The 15152-nt window shown below is 41.7% G+C and overlaps 1 protein-coding gene across 2 annotated transcripts in view; it reads left to right on the top strand.

Annotated features, from left to right (window-relative positions):
* BACH2 (BTB domain and CNC homolog 2) overlaps positions 1-15152 on the top strand; it is a 180358-nt gene that overhangs the window by 81104 nt on the left and 84102 nt on the right. The window contains exon 3 of one of the 2 annotated variants that reach the window (XM_059842454.1): positions 3287-3395. The gene's annotated coding sequence lies outside the window, so the exon portion shown is untranslated. The remainder of the gene's footprint in view (positions 1-3286; positions 3396-15152) is intronic. The other variant, XM_059842455.1, reaches the window with a different exon arrangement.

Below are 15152 nucleotides of genomic sequence, written 5' to 3' on the forward strand. Positions count from 1 at the left end.
GACTGCTATCCTCCCTGTGATGAAACTGGAGGGCAGAGCAGCGAGGTGTGATGCAGAGAGGCCACAGGAGATCCTGAGTCTGCATTTCCCCAAAGCTAAACCTTCCTGTGCTGGCCCTGTGTTGGGTAGAGCAAGCTCAAACTCACGCAGGGGACTTGGTGAGAACGGCTCTTCTGCTTGGGGGTGGTTTCTTCACACTCTCAAGCTGCATCCCTGAAACAAACAAACAAAACCAAACAAAAAATGCTTCAGAAAAACCCAGGCCCCACCTTTTCCCTCATAGTATTCTTAATTAGTTTAGTGGCTTGGATGTCCTGGGCTTTTTCCATCCCAAAGTAAGAACTCCGGGAGTTTAAGTTGTTTGTTCCCTTCTATACAGCAAAGTAAAAAGGTACAGGAGAAATAATATCTTGGCAGTTGAGATAACTTACAGTAAAACTTAAGATTTTATTAGTTTTCTTCCAAGCTGGAGGAGAACTGTTTTTACCTCCTAGGTAACTCATCAGCTGAAGTTTTTGACTTAATGGTTGAATCACCTTTATTTCAACCCTGTTGACTCTTGGACTGAATCCAGTGAAATAATGCATTTTATGTGATGTGCTGAAAATATTTAAAAATTTTTGTTACCTAGGGGAGGAGGGTAGGAGTTGCCACTTTGGTGCTTTTATGAATGTAGAGCGATCTACACGGATTAAGCATGGATGATTTCATTTCAGCCAATGGCACAAGGCAGCGTCCATCCTGACTATAACGATGTAAATGTCCTTTGCTTTCCTTAAATCTGTCTAAGAGTATGTCATCTATCAGACTAACATCTCAGATGGTGAAGAAATTCTATACAGGGTGTGTGAAGTGGGAGCAAGTGAAGAGTCTGTATGAATTTCCATCACTCCTTAATGTTTTGCAAGAGCTCTTTTTGGTTGAAGTAACATGTTTTGAATTTTGTAGAGAAATTAGGTGGGTCATTCTTGCACTGATGCAGGCATAGGGCAGATTCTACAAAGGTAAAATGTTGCCCCTACTCAGGGCTTTTGAACCACTCAAAGAGTCTCTTTTTTGTACAAGTGTTAAGGGGGAAAAAAAGAGAAAATTAATTCTTTGTATTGCCCAGCTAATATCCTGAATGAATTTACTCTGCATTCTTGTATGGTCCATGCTCTGAGATTGGGTTATTTTAGGAAGAGCTACTGGAGCACTGGATGTCCAGGTGCACAACGTGAAGCAGTGACTTCTAAGGGCTCCTCATAAAGCCCATTTGGCAGGTGCTGTCAGGGCTCATTTTGCTTGGCTTTGTTTCTTTCCTTGGATTTAGGCTAGCTTGTGATTAATGTTTCAAGTTTGCATCACCACTGAAACACTGCTCACCTCAGCTGACCACAACTTTGTGTCCATTACTAATTCCAGAGTGTAAACTAGATAGGTTATTTGTCCTGCCCTGAGGAAGAAGAGAAGGAGTTAAAATTTAAGAGGTGCCTCTGGTGGGCATGTGTGCTGACTAACACCTATCTGGAGTACATGGAAAAAAATTTGGACTTTGTCTGATGAATGCTACTGCTGGAGTTCTTTCTTTTCCATGTAGAGGTACATATGAGAATCGAGAAATAAATGAGTTCACTTAAGATAACATTGTGTGACAGCTGAGAACAATTAAAACTCTTGTAGCTATATTTTTTCCCTTCCTTTCTACAGCAGGAGGGTGGTGTCTGCAGCTCTAAGGAGTTGATACAGGCTATTTGTCACTGCTGTGATCTTATCTAGAACAAGTATCCTGCAAGGTTATTTATTTTGCAGCCTTTTCTTCTAGTTTTGCACAACACACAGATCTTGGGAGATGGGAAAGGATTTTTTTTTCTTACTAGAGTCTTTTTGGCAATAAACACTTGCCTAACTGTAAGAGAAAAAACTTTCACAACCAAGCTTGTTTTGTGAAGCCCAAACATTTGTGAAGCTTACAAACCCTCAAACTTTGCATAATGTGCCCATCCCTGGTCTCAAACATGAAGTGGCAGAAGAGGGAAGTGTTACTTTTTTTAACCAACAACTTATGACTGTGTCAACACATGACAATTTGTCAAAGCTTGCTGTAGCGGTACTGTAAATTAATTTTTAGCATCACTTGTGAGTGGTAAACACTTTGTGCAGTGTGAACAGCTCCTAGTACAGTGTGAGTTGTCAGCAGCTTGTGAGCTATCCTAAAAAAAAAAAAAAGGAAAAAAAAAGCACACAGGGAAGGATACAAGCTCGTTTACTAGTACAAAAGGGATCTGAGTCTGCAAAAATTCAACATGTGGTGGTATGTCAACTCAACCTTGAAAACTTGTTTTTTCCATTAATAGTAATCACCTGCAAGGCTGGGAAATCACAACTTTCCATTCTGTGCCCCAAGCAGAGCCTGATAGCAAGCAGCTTTCTCAGAGTCATGACTTGGTGAAGTAGAACCCTCTCTTTGCTCTTGGGTTTTGCCTTTGCTTGCTTGCTTTAAAAGCAGAACATACAAGTATGCTCTTTTGCTGAGAAGTCTCAAATCAACCACATAAAATGCCTGGAAAAAAATTAATATGGCAGCCCAAAGAGAAATGGTAGTGGCTGAGTGCTCTCTCCTCCTCACCCGTCCCCTTGCTGTCTCTCCTTGCCTATCTCAGCTGCTGTGGTGCAGCTGGCAGTGATGGTTCATACAATAGGACTTGACATGATGGAAGAAAATTATTTTGTGCAAAAAGACAGAGAATATGTATTGTAGAAAACAACTTTTCAGATACAAATGTATTTTAACCTGTCACTTTAGCAGAACAAGCAGTAATAACCTCCCAACCTAACAATGACTGTTAAGTTGAATGTTAATTCACTCAGTCGTTGAATTGCTAACATGTCTACAATTTACAAGTGAACACCCACTCAAGAGAGAGAAAATAGAAGTTGGTGCCTGGAATTCCTGGCCTTACTGAAATCACCTACATTTTTTTGATACTAATTCATCTTGCATTTCCTGCGAGTGTTTTAAGTAGAACTAGATGAGAAAAACAGCTGGGTGCGTTTGTTTGCCGCTTTGATGCACTCAGTGCGGGGTTTTTTTCTCAGGCGCAGTTGCTCTTGGCTTATACACCATAGGGTGCTTTGGCTGCACCTTGGGGCTTGTTCCTGTGAGCAAGCAGCACATGTGAAGCTTGGCACAAGAATTATTGAGACCTGCTAAAGCTAGTTTTAAGCTGGTCATGGTTTTGAAGAGAAAGATGACTTTACTTGTGTATTTGCTCATAAAGAATTTTGGTTATATTTCTTTTTCTAGATACAACTGTAAGTGCTGCCTGTATGAAAGAGCTGAGCCACACCATCCAGTAAACTGTCTAGAGCAGCAGTTGGCTTACTTGGAAATCACTTCCAAGACTGCGTTGTAAGTAAGTGTGTTTACAAAAGCATCATCAAATGGTTTCTTCAGTTTTGGGGTGATTTTGAGATGTTATGGTTGTTTCTTATATTTCACGGTTTTATTCTAATATCTAGTAAGACACTAACAATGCATGTGGGAACTGGAGCACCCCCATATCTGTGTATAGCATAAAGCTAAAGCCCTTTCAAGGCTTTTTGCTCTCTTGCTCTGGAACTCCCCAGCAAAGTACCTGAACACTTCTGAGAACAGGCAGCTACATAGAAGCCTAGAATGAAATTTGGCCAAATACATAGTGATCTATTTTGTTATTAACTCTATGACATACATGTTTTTAAAGTGTTCATTCCAGCCTGTGCTTCAGCCTTTTAGCTGTGCTGGTGTAGCCCTGCTAGAGCGAATTCTTTGTGGAGGTTTTCATAAACTGTGATCTGCCTAACTCAGTTTGAAATGATCCATGAATAGATGCCCTGTCTGATCCAAAACCAGCAGTGCTTTGTCCCTTTGGCCATGTGGGGTATATTGCTAGGGAACCTCAGCAGGCTGTGAATGGAGGTGAATTTGGTCAGCTGCATCTTCTTTCTATGATCACAGAATCATAGAATATCCTGAGTTGAAAGGGATCCTCAACAATTTTTGAGATCATCCTAGTGATGAGTGAGTCTCAATGAAAATGGCCCTATTTCAGGTCACAAGCCAATTGCATTGTATATGGCATTGAGAATGTGTTTGCATTTAGAATGAATAACATCATCCTAGAAAACTTTGAGATGTACACCAAAAAAACCTTATTGTGCTATCTCTACTGCTCATTTTGAAAGCATAATTCATTCAGGGATGTTTGTGACCTAAAATTTTGTAATTTTTATTTCTTTTTATACTGTCTTCATTTTTCTGGTGCGGCAGGTTATGAGAAGTATGATGTGAGAAATATTTCTGTCATAAGTGCATTTCCCTTAAAATGGCCACTGATAACATGGTTGCTTGAGAGAGCAGTGGTGGGACGGTTGGTGACTTAGAGTTCAAATCACTTAGTTAAGCATATTTATTATGCAGGCAGCTCACATTCCTCAGCTCCTTGCAGAATATTCCCCACAGGTGAAATTGCTGTACATATACTAGGTGTGTATATATATATATATATATATATATATATATATATATATATATATATATATAAAACTTTTTTTTTAATATTAGTCCTGTCTCCAAGTGCTTCAATCACAGCAGCTGAGTCATTTTTTTTTGCCATAGGTTTCTTTTTTTGTGAATCTTTACTCTGTACAGTCAACTGACCCACTTGGGTCACTCTCTAGGTGAGGTTGTGCTGGGCAGGAATCTTTGGCTCAGCTCTGCCTGCAGCTACTTGCCAGATACAGTAACTGCTGTTTTGTTCTTGTTCTGTGATTGCTGGACCCATGAGGCATGCAGCCCAATTCTGCATGGGTGAAGTTGAATGAGATGAAAAAAGGACTGGTTACTGTCAGTGATGGGACATTTCAGCTATGGCAAATGTGCGGAGAACAAGTGGGGGAATTGTTTGGGGGAAATTAAGGCTTCGAAAAGTCCAAAGTCAAACAGTTTCCCAATTAGACATTTCAAACAAGGCCTAATGTTTGTTTTCAGCAGCCTGTTAATGGTTCGTCTGCTTCTGGAACTTAAATCCTGACCTAAGCCACCATTGGTTTCATGGAAGCATAAAATCATTAAGAGTCATACAAGCAGAGTTATTTAGGTTGAAAAGTACCTTCAAGATCATCAAGTCCAACTGCTAACCCAGCACTGGCAAGTCCACCACTGATCCATATCCCTAAGTGCCACATCTGCATGGCTTTTAAATATCTCCAGGAGTGGGGACCCAACCACTTCCCTGGGCAGCCTGTTCAATGCTTGACAATTCCTTTCTGTGAAGAAATTTTTCCTAATATCCAATGTAAATCTCTCCTGAAGCAACTTGAGGCCATTTCCTATGATCTTGTCACTTGGGAGAAGAGACCACCCCCCACCTGGCTACAGCCTCCTTTCAGGCAGTTGTAGAAAGCGCTAAGGTCCTCCCTGAGCCTTCTTTTCTCCAGGCTAAACAAACCCAGCTCCCTCAGCTGCTCCTCATCAGACTTGTGCTCCAGAGCTCTCACCAGTTTCGTTGCTCACTGAAGATGAGCCCTTCTCGTTCTTTCTCACAGGCTCTGCTGCACTTGTTCACAGGAAGCCCCGCTGTCACTTGGGCTGATGCCACCATAGAGGTGCCCGTAAACCCCTGAGGCTGTTTCAAGAGGAACAGCTTCTTTGTCACTGCTAGTAATGGATTTTCGTCCAGTTTATGTCATGATGTTTGCATTGCTCTGGCCCCAGGAGCTAGAGCTGTGCATTCATTTAATTTACCCCAGGGTAGTTGCTACTGATTTGGTTCAAACCTGGTGTTGCAGCCTGCATGCTGAAGCAATCTCAGTTACACCAGTTCCTTGAAGGATCGACTATTCCAGTGTGGTTTTCTGCCTCATGTCCTTCTCGTTTAACTGTATTAGGCTGTTTAATGGTGCCAGAAGGCCACATATTTGCTCTCTGTGAAGCCTCAAACAGTAGATGCAAGCTTTTAAATAGTTAAATAAACGTTAATTATGATTCACAAATAGTTTTTCCACAGCTATTAAGTAATATCAAACACTGAATTTTTTAGTCAGTAATTGTTTTTCCAGCTGCTGAGTGGGACGAAGTATTCAATATTTTTACAGAGTTATTTTTGCAGCTGCTTGGCTGCTTTAAGCATAAAAGTCCTATGTTATTTTGTAGGGTTTGACAGCCTTGGATGCACAGTGGGCACAAAAAGCCTGTGGTGGGAGCGGAATGATTACAGTCTTCTGATGCACCTTGGTTAGCTTGTGGATAGTTTGGGCTGCATCCAGATAAGCTGAAAATAGCATATTGGGTACTTTCAAAAGTTTGTGGTTTTGCAACATTTTCTCACAAAAATGTGAAGTCTTTTTCTTTCTCACCGTGTGAGTTATTACACATGTGGAAATTAGTTATTTTTTCCTTTTCAAGATCTTGAGACATTCTGTGAGGGATTCAGCCAGTGTGAATTATTTCATGAAATAGTGGTTTGACTTGTTACACCTCCTTGCAAACAGTATAATACCAAAGGATTTTGCCTTAGAAGTGCATATTATGTGCTTTATGCAGAAAGATCTTTAAAAATGTTAAAATATCAATTAAACCACAAGGCATGGTGATAGTGAAAGAGTCATTGTTTTCACCCACCGTGACGACTTCCCTGGCAGTGAGCACATGGCTCACATTTTCCCAGTGATTCATTAGCCAAGCCAGTAAAACATCCTAGGCAGTCTGATGCTGTGGCTTACTGGTAGCTCTTCTTCAGATGATTGTTCATGTCGACATGATGCATAGCAGTGTCAGGACATTCACTTTGGAACTTACCTTTTTTGTGCATCTCTTCTCTGGTTTTCCCACCAGATCTGCTCTGCTGCCTCACAGCACTGCTGTTCACGTAAGCAGTTGCTGTAACTCTGTGAAGCTACAAAGAAGAATCACCTTCTAAATATCACTGGTGGGTTTTGATGAAGCCACAATCATGAGCACAGGGTGCACAAAGGACACAACAGTGAGCACTAGGGAGAGGATGCTTAGCACTGAGCACTAGGGAGAGGATGATGTTGGTAGGGGAGAAGACCAAACTGTGAAGGGTAAATTCTGTTTGATGTTCAGTTGTGTTGGTTTTTAAGCCAGAACAGAAAAGAAGCAGGATCAAAAAGAAGAAGTGTGAGTGTAATGAAACGTAGTGACTAGACAAAATAAAAAAAAAAAGTTCATTGTAAAACCCACCAAACTTAAATTTCAAAGCCTCAGAAGAAGGGGTGATTTGTCAGCCACCCAGCTTGGACTGGGCACCCAACTGGAACTCACGGTCTGGGTTCAGTTCCCTGCCTCAGTCACAGGTTTCCTGTGTGTTCTCAGGCAACCTCCTTGACCTGCCCCATGACTGACTTCCTCATTTCTGCAGTGGAGATCATCTTCTTCACGTTCATTGTGAGGACAGAGCCTACTGATGTTGCTGAAAGACGTAGATGTTGTGATGGGAAGAGCCACCCTGGAGACCAGAGCCAAAGGGGTGTGCCTCCTCGCAGGGGATAGATAGTCGCCATGCTGCTCGCATTTCTGTGTTAAAGAGTAAAGGAAATTATTTCCACATCTCAAAAGGGTTGAATTTCTTCTTTCCAAGTCTTTCAGGCCTACTTTTTTTGTGGAGTTTGGCTGCCCCAGTGCAGCAGCAGGCATTTGGAATATTCCCTGTCTCTCACCTTTCTCCTCTCAGTCTGTCTGCTTATGTCTTTGAATCACTCCTGTCTGCTCAATACGCGCTCCCGGCACAACCCAGTGGGATCAGAAACACAGCTTCTGCCATCTCCCAACTTACGTGGAGATCTCCTAACATGTAAATATAGTTGTTTGTAAGAAAGAAACCAAAGAGCGCTTGAGGCTGGTTGGAGGGGTACCAAAAGTGAGCCTAGCAGCTGAGGAAGGTGGTGCGAGGCAGTGAAATGTCACACTCACGGACTCCTGCCAAGGTGGGCACTGGCACAGTGTGGCTGCTAAGGATGCCCACATAGCCCATCACCACCCCTGGCCTTCAGCCCCTCTGCTCCTTCACTCAGTCCCTGATAAGAAAAAATATTAATTTAAGGGGTTTTTATATGCTCTCACTCAGTGCTGATGCTAATTCTGAGTAAGGAATCAGAAATGACAAGTCACTTGCCTTTTGATGTGCCCTTCTATCTCCTTTGGGTTGGTTGTTAAGCTTTTAAGTGTGAGGACTTCTCAGTACATGAAAACCAATGTATTGTTCCTTCCAAGGCTGGTCAGCTCTGAGTCCCTTGCCATGAGAAAACACAGATGATCTAAGATGTAGTGCTGTGGACACTAGACATCCTCTCTGTGCCTGCAGTGCTTGTCCCTTTTCCCAACTGGTGAATCCGGAAATTCAGTCTGCTTGCAGCTCTAAAGGTACCTGAAAATGCAGCAACTGCTTAGTTGTCCATTGCTGTTTCAACCCCTCAGCCAAGCTACAAATAATGAGTTATTGAGCTAATTTAGTTTTATACAGAAGTGATCTTCATCTTGCAAATCAGGAAGGCTATTTAACGCAGTGTAATTGACTTCAGCTGTAAGATTCAATGCATTTATCTAGGATTACAGTTCAATAAAATCTAATTGTGCTGAGAGCAACAGGAATTACAGAAACACTTGGGTATTGTTCTGTGCCTTTCCTGTGAACAAGGTGTGCTGAATATCTTCTGGTCCTTATGGTTTGGGTTATACTGCTGCTTGACATGCCCATTGGTGGGAACAGCCTAAGGTGACACCAGTTGGCGTGGGGAGGTGAAGCCAGGCAGGTGAAATGATGGGTGGCCTTCTTCAGTGAGCTCTCATTTCTGTGTGCCTGGCCAGAGTCAGGCTGGGGGAGCAGGAAGTAAGCAATGTCTGGTTTCATTATGATGGTGATGATAACAGGATCCATGAGGTATGTGAGATTAAAAGCCCTGTAACATTGCCGGCAAAGTCATCCACAGAGGACGAGGCCTGAAATCAGCTCACTGCCTAAACATCCTCTTGTCTTGCCTCACCCAGTGTAGAAATAAATAAGGGTAAACAAGTATTTATTCAGTATTTCCTCTCACTATTTACCAAGTAGGAACTGTGTAAAACCAATTGCTATCTGGAAACATTTGCTGGCCATTGTGCATTGGCTTTATGACTGCGTGCTGCAATTGTAGAGAGCCTTTTTGCTCACATGTTAATAAGCTTTTCATCAGCCACTCTGAATAAATAGAAAAGCATTAGATTTAATTTTTCACTTGCAGAGCTTCAGGGAAAAGTACAGACTTTTTAGTGGGATGAGGACACTGGCACAGGTAGTGAGTAATTTGGGATGATGGCAGAGCGGGTGGTGTGGCAAGTGTCCTTGTGACACACATCAGGTGCAAACTTTGTTATTCTCTTGTAGAGAGACATCCCAAACATCAATCCTTGGTCCAGACGTAAGGTTGTGTAATTAGGAGTGCTTACCTAACACCATGCTTATTTTCTCCATTATTTCTCTCAGTTATTAATTTTCCTGTTGCAAGCAGGAAGGGAAAAATGTACTTTCAGACCAAAGTAACAGATTTGGCTGGTTCCAGTACTCTGACTTCATGAGCAATAAAATACTGCCTGCTACAGCACATGCTGTACTAATCATTCTCTGTGCCACTGCCTACTTTTTACATCATTTTAAGCAAATGCCAGGACTACAAGGAGTAATAAAACAAGATAATAACAGCAGAACAGGTAGGTTTTGTCGTACAAGTTAACCCCAAAACAAAAAAGACCTCCATCTCCATAAGCCATGAGAACTGTAGAAAGAGACTCTTTTTGCCTGACAAAGTTAACCTGTAATTACTGAGTGCAGAGGACATCTTTCTTACAGGAACAAGCAGTGAGAATGGATCATGCAGGATGTCCCTGAAGCTGCTGCAGTCACATTTTAAGAGCAGAGAGATTGAAAAGAAAATCATTTTTTTTCTCGTTATGGAGTTGGCTTTGCTTGTGGCCTAATGATTGCTGGTTCTTACTGCTGGTTTGGGTGATCGTTAACTGGGATGGTGAAAATACTGATGTTGAACTTCTGTTTTCAGGTGACATGAAACTGAAGAAGAAATTCATGTCATGCCTAAGGTTTCAGTTTGAATTGAGCTGTCAGGGAGAACTAGATAGACATTTGAACACAGTCTTTGCTGTTTTGGTTAAATTTATGAGGTGATAAACCCTATTTCGCTTTGTTTCCCACGCCTTTATTTTTCAATCAGGACATTCAAGAGTTGGGGCAAAATTAACTTAAAAACAAATACAGGGGCACTTCAAGCTAACATTAATACTTTGATGCATGCCCACTTTGCATGCATCAAAGTATTAATGTTAGCTTGTGCACAACCTGCTGGTATGCAGCAGCAGACGGCAAATGGTTTGTTAGTATTGGCAATGCTCTCACAAAGCCAAATACAATCCTTACGTTTGCTGGCTTGACAGTCCAAAGTGCTTTTAATTCCTATCCATTTTTTTTCTGCTTCCTCTGTCTTCATATTGCCACCCTTGGACCTTAGAGTAGTAAAATGAAACTTCAAAGAGTTTATGAAAGTTACCATTGAAAACGTGTTATCTTAAGTCAGGCAGATGAAACCAGTGCTAAGTCCAGTCTCTTCTCAAATCTGGCCAAAATAGTTTTTCACTTATATTTGGGGAGTGTGACAGTCCATTTCTCTCTAAAATAGCTGAAGCTGATAAGAGTGTTGTTCAGAAAAATACAAGATTCCCCAAGATGTTGCAAGGTTGATGATACTCATTGGATTCTGTGCTGAGCAGAGTTGAATCTATATGCTTCTGGACATTATTTCTCAAACATGGTTGAGATTTCATCTTGTTTAGTGTTGTCATAGGTTTGTTTCATAAATATATCTGTGCAGTAATTTCTTACTTCAAAGAAATTGCTTGCCTGGAGATTTTAAAGCAAGACTTTCATTTAAATCCAGTTCCGCTCCATTCAAAAAAGTACGATTTTTGCAGATATGTCTGATATTAGTTTCATGTCCAACTATCTACCACAGTTAGGGAAATAAAATCTAACGTCACCTTCAGCCAGTAGATTGTTTTCTTTTCCTTTTTTATGCCATTTGTTTTATCGTTTCTTCTCCTCCACGGCTTTGGATTTTGTCTGTCTTCTTGTTTTAAAATCTGCTGTTGTATTACTCTCAATACCCAGTGTTTAGATGGGTCCTTCTCGATCTTCTTCAAAGCATACCAAGGTTCTCCTCCTATCTCATGCCTTGTATTTAAGAATTAGTGGCATGATGTGTTACCATGAGTTACTGATACACGCTGAGAGCTGTGCCTCCAGCAGTGCTGGTGATATACTCCAGCTGCTGTTAGGTTCTCAGTCTGCAGCACTGGGCTGGAGTTACTGCCAGATAAAATACAAAAATTGGGCATCATATCAGCAACATGGTTCCAGTGGAGTAGTTTAGGTCTAAGGGTAAAAGCTAATATAGACATGACCATTAATTTCTCACCCCTCCAAGGGCATACTTCTAATTAAGACCATGTATACACTATTGAATGTTTCCAGTACTGTCCCCTTAATCTATAAATTATTGGTCCATTTAACAGGGCTCTGCATACAGCCCCAGCTAAGACACCTGGCTGGTACCCGTTGATCCTGGTCCTCCTGCTGCAGTCATCTCCTCTTCATTTACTTGTTAATGGAGTACCCTGCCCTTTCTGTTACAGTCTCACATTGTTTCTCTAATTGGCTTCTTTTTTCTTTTGTCATAATTATTTTTCTATTCCTGGGCAGATTCCTTGGCAGAGGACTCAGAATATGGCAGTCTAACATCACCCTTGTCGTGGTAGTAGCAACCACTCTGTTTTGTGTCACCTTATCTTCAGAAAACACCGCTAGAGGCAGTTGCAACCCCACTTGATCTTTCCCTATGTAGAAGATGTGAAAATACCTAATGAATCATTCTGGGGAGGTGTGACCTGCGGGATGCAGACGCGTGGGAGTGTTTATTTGTTGCAAGCATCAGAAGGGGAATCACTCCGTTATCCGAGTACCCATGTCAAAAGGTGGGAAGCCAGCATGCTCTGAAGTTTCACTATACCTTGATTCTTCTCCTATCTGTCTCTTCCTGGAAGGTAGTTAATTTTGGAAAGACGCACAAAGAGGAGAAGAGCAGCATGTAAATTCTCAGGATTTCCTTTGGGGGAGAGATCCCACAGGGGAAGGAGGGAACTCTTTTAATAATCTTTGCAGCATTCAATCCCAAGAAAGTGAAACAAAATCAGCGCTTCCACTGAGAGTTGGCAGTTTCTGTAACAAGACCGGTTCTTTGTAGTACAGTCTGATTAAGACTGTATTGAGTTGATAGAGGAGAGCAAAATCTGGTTTTGACAGATGTTTCCCATGATCTGAAGAATACAAACACTCCTGCAAGATGACAGACGGCTTGTTTACATTAGAATTTTTTTTTTTTTTAATTAAGAAAAAGCCAACAAAAACACACAAACACAAAGCAACGTTTGGATCAGTCATTCTGATCAAGGCAGTGTCAATTATTAGGCTGTAAAGGGAACTGATGACTCAACTTAGGCGCAGCATTGCGGCGATCTCCGATTTTCGGTTTCATAACAGATTCTTTTCAGGAATGCTTTTCATTCATACCTGATGTTTAAATGTGTCTCTGGGAGCGTGTATCACTTTGTGAAGGGGATGTGCGAGACTGGTGTCAGCGTGCTCCGAGTGGCTGGGCAGAATTTGGGAGGCATTCCTGTACCTTGGTGGGATGCCCGGGACCCTGGGAGAAGGGTCCTCTGACACATCGCATTGTGCGCTCGTACCTGCACATCGCCAGTGTTGTTACCATGGTAAATTTTATAGATAAGTTCACATCAGTAAAATTGAAAAGCACTTTGATTCAGAAAGTGAAATGTTTTGGTGAGATCCCATGCTTAGTAATTCCAGCGAGTGTGCTTGTTAAAGCGGGTGAGTCAGAAATGGAAATGCAAAGCATTTCTCTGAACGGTGGCCGGAAATTAGCTTTGAAAACTGAAACAAAGCCCTGACCGCAGTTTTATCTATTTACCTAACAATTTTAGATCTGTGAAAATCCCTTTGTCTTTGGGATACATTTCAATTCCTCTCTTGTAGCGCTGGTGCGATCCTTAAGCTGGATAATCAACCATGTGAGGTTGTTATATCTTGGTGTGTCTGACTTTTTTGTTTTAAAAAATTGAGTGTCCTGTTAGTGGCTTCATTGTCTCTGGTGCTACCATATTCTGGAGTGGCTTGTGGTGCAATTTGGTGGAAATGTAAGTCAGGATGGGATGTTTTAATATTTGAGTTAATGTAACACCGAGCAAGAAAACCAGGGGAATTGAATGGAATCACTCAGCTGCTTATTGCCCAGTGCATAAGTTGTGTGTGTATATATATCTATATATGTATTTATGTATGTATATTTATAGCACACAGGGCTATCTGACTGTTCTGGCACAAAAAACTCCTTGGTTTGGGACTGGCTGCTACCCGGCCTAGGATGGAGAGGCTTCAGTGGTCACAAGCCCCTCTGTCAGGACACAGCCCTCCATCTGTAGGGAGAAGGCAGAAGGGGGTCATGAGCATTTTCATGTTAGTAGTGGTTGTCTTGCTGCAAAAAATCTTAAAAATCAGCATGTTGAGTGATAGATAGCAACATTCTTTTCCTCATCCTGCACCTTTCTTCTTTGCTGACGTCTTGGTACCTCTTGCTTATCCTTGCTGGAAGTTTTGGACGTGTCACTCAGCCTCAGGCAGCGTAAGGACTGACTGCTTTTTTGGCAGCTCTACTGTGGTCTGAGGCCCATCAATGTAAATCATGGTGGAGGAGGACAAAGTAATAGATGTGTTTAAGGGACTCGTAATTCCCACGGCAAGGCTGGTAAAGTAGAGCTCGTTTCAAAGAGCAGGCGGTTTGGTGATTTTTCTTAATTACTGTTTACCTAAATAAATAAATAATGCATATTCATGGCTTTAACTCGAGTAAGTTGTGTTGAAATGTTTACCTCTCCCGAGGATAGTTATTAAGGGTGGGGTGTGGGGTACAGCAATTAATAATAAAACATTTAGATGAGATTACAGAATGTTCTGATTGGAATAGTAAACATTATGCTAGAAATAAAAGCAAATAAACAAAGCTGTCTTGAATTAAAAAAAAAAAAAAATACTATGCTATCTGAAGAAACATGCCGAACAGAAGCAGTTTGGGTGAAGGGGCCATGCCCTTGGAGCTCTTCAATATCACAGGGAGGCTTCTTCAGTGTAAAAAGCATCCCTGTGGAAGAAAGCCCCTCATTTTGAGTATGGAAAAATGATGCAAATATTGGCATCCACACAGATTAGTGTGGCAAATGTAACACCTGTCAGCAGCACTTTAAGGCTAGGGTCCATTTATTCTTTAACCATGCAATGGAGAGTATTATCAGTAGTAAATAAAACCTTCATTTGCATTGTGAGCCTCTTCCCTCCTTATTTTGCACATTCCTTTGAATGAAATTCTTTGCTCAGCTGAGAGTTTGAAATTTGGACTCATCCTTTCATATCTTTTGGCTGTGGTTCCTTATCTGGTTAATCAGATCAAAGAGAGCCAGTGATGTGTTCAAAGATTCTTGTGACAGCTGTGTACCATTAGGCTGAATGATTAAAAAAACCCCATAATTGTAGTTTAGCAGAGTAAATACAGATTGGTCTTTCAGTTTAACATATGGTTGCAGGCAAACTGAGCCTTTGACAAAAGACCTGCTGCTTTAACCCCATGCAGACAAAGCTGGTTTGCCCCCAGCCCCACCTGCCTCCAGCCATTTTGGGTCAGCAGAGGTGTGTGATTGAGCAATGGGCGTATCTGTCCTGATGCACTAGGTTGGGGATGAAAAAGAAAACAGAGGATGGGCAGAAAGTAGGTAGGGAGCAACAAGGTAACCCTGTGAGGACCATTAGCCTCCTTGTGCAAATGGAGTGGGCTCTCTTTTCTCATTGAGCTGTCCATTTGCAGGCTGCTGTCCTTTCTGGGCTGTTTCCTAACTTGGGCATCTTTTGGGGATGAAGGCTCCCAGTCCCCCTCATCTAGACCAAATTGGTCCTCTCTAAAGTAGCTTCACAAGAGCTAGGAGGCTCACTGGCACCTAG

This window comes from Haemorhous mexicanus, chromosome 3, assembly GCF_027477595.1.
Source record: "Haemorhous mexicanus isolate bHaeMex1 chromosome 3, bHaeMex1.pri, whole genome shotgun sequence".
NCBI classification, from domain to species: Eukaryota; Metazoa; Chordata; class Aves; order Passeriformes; family Fringillidae; genus Haemorhous; species Haemorhous mexicanus.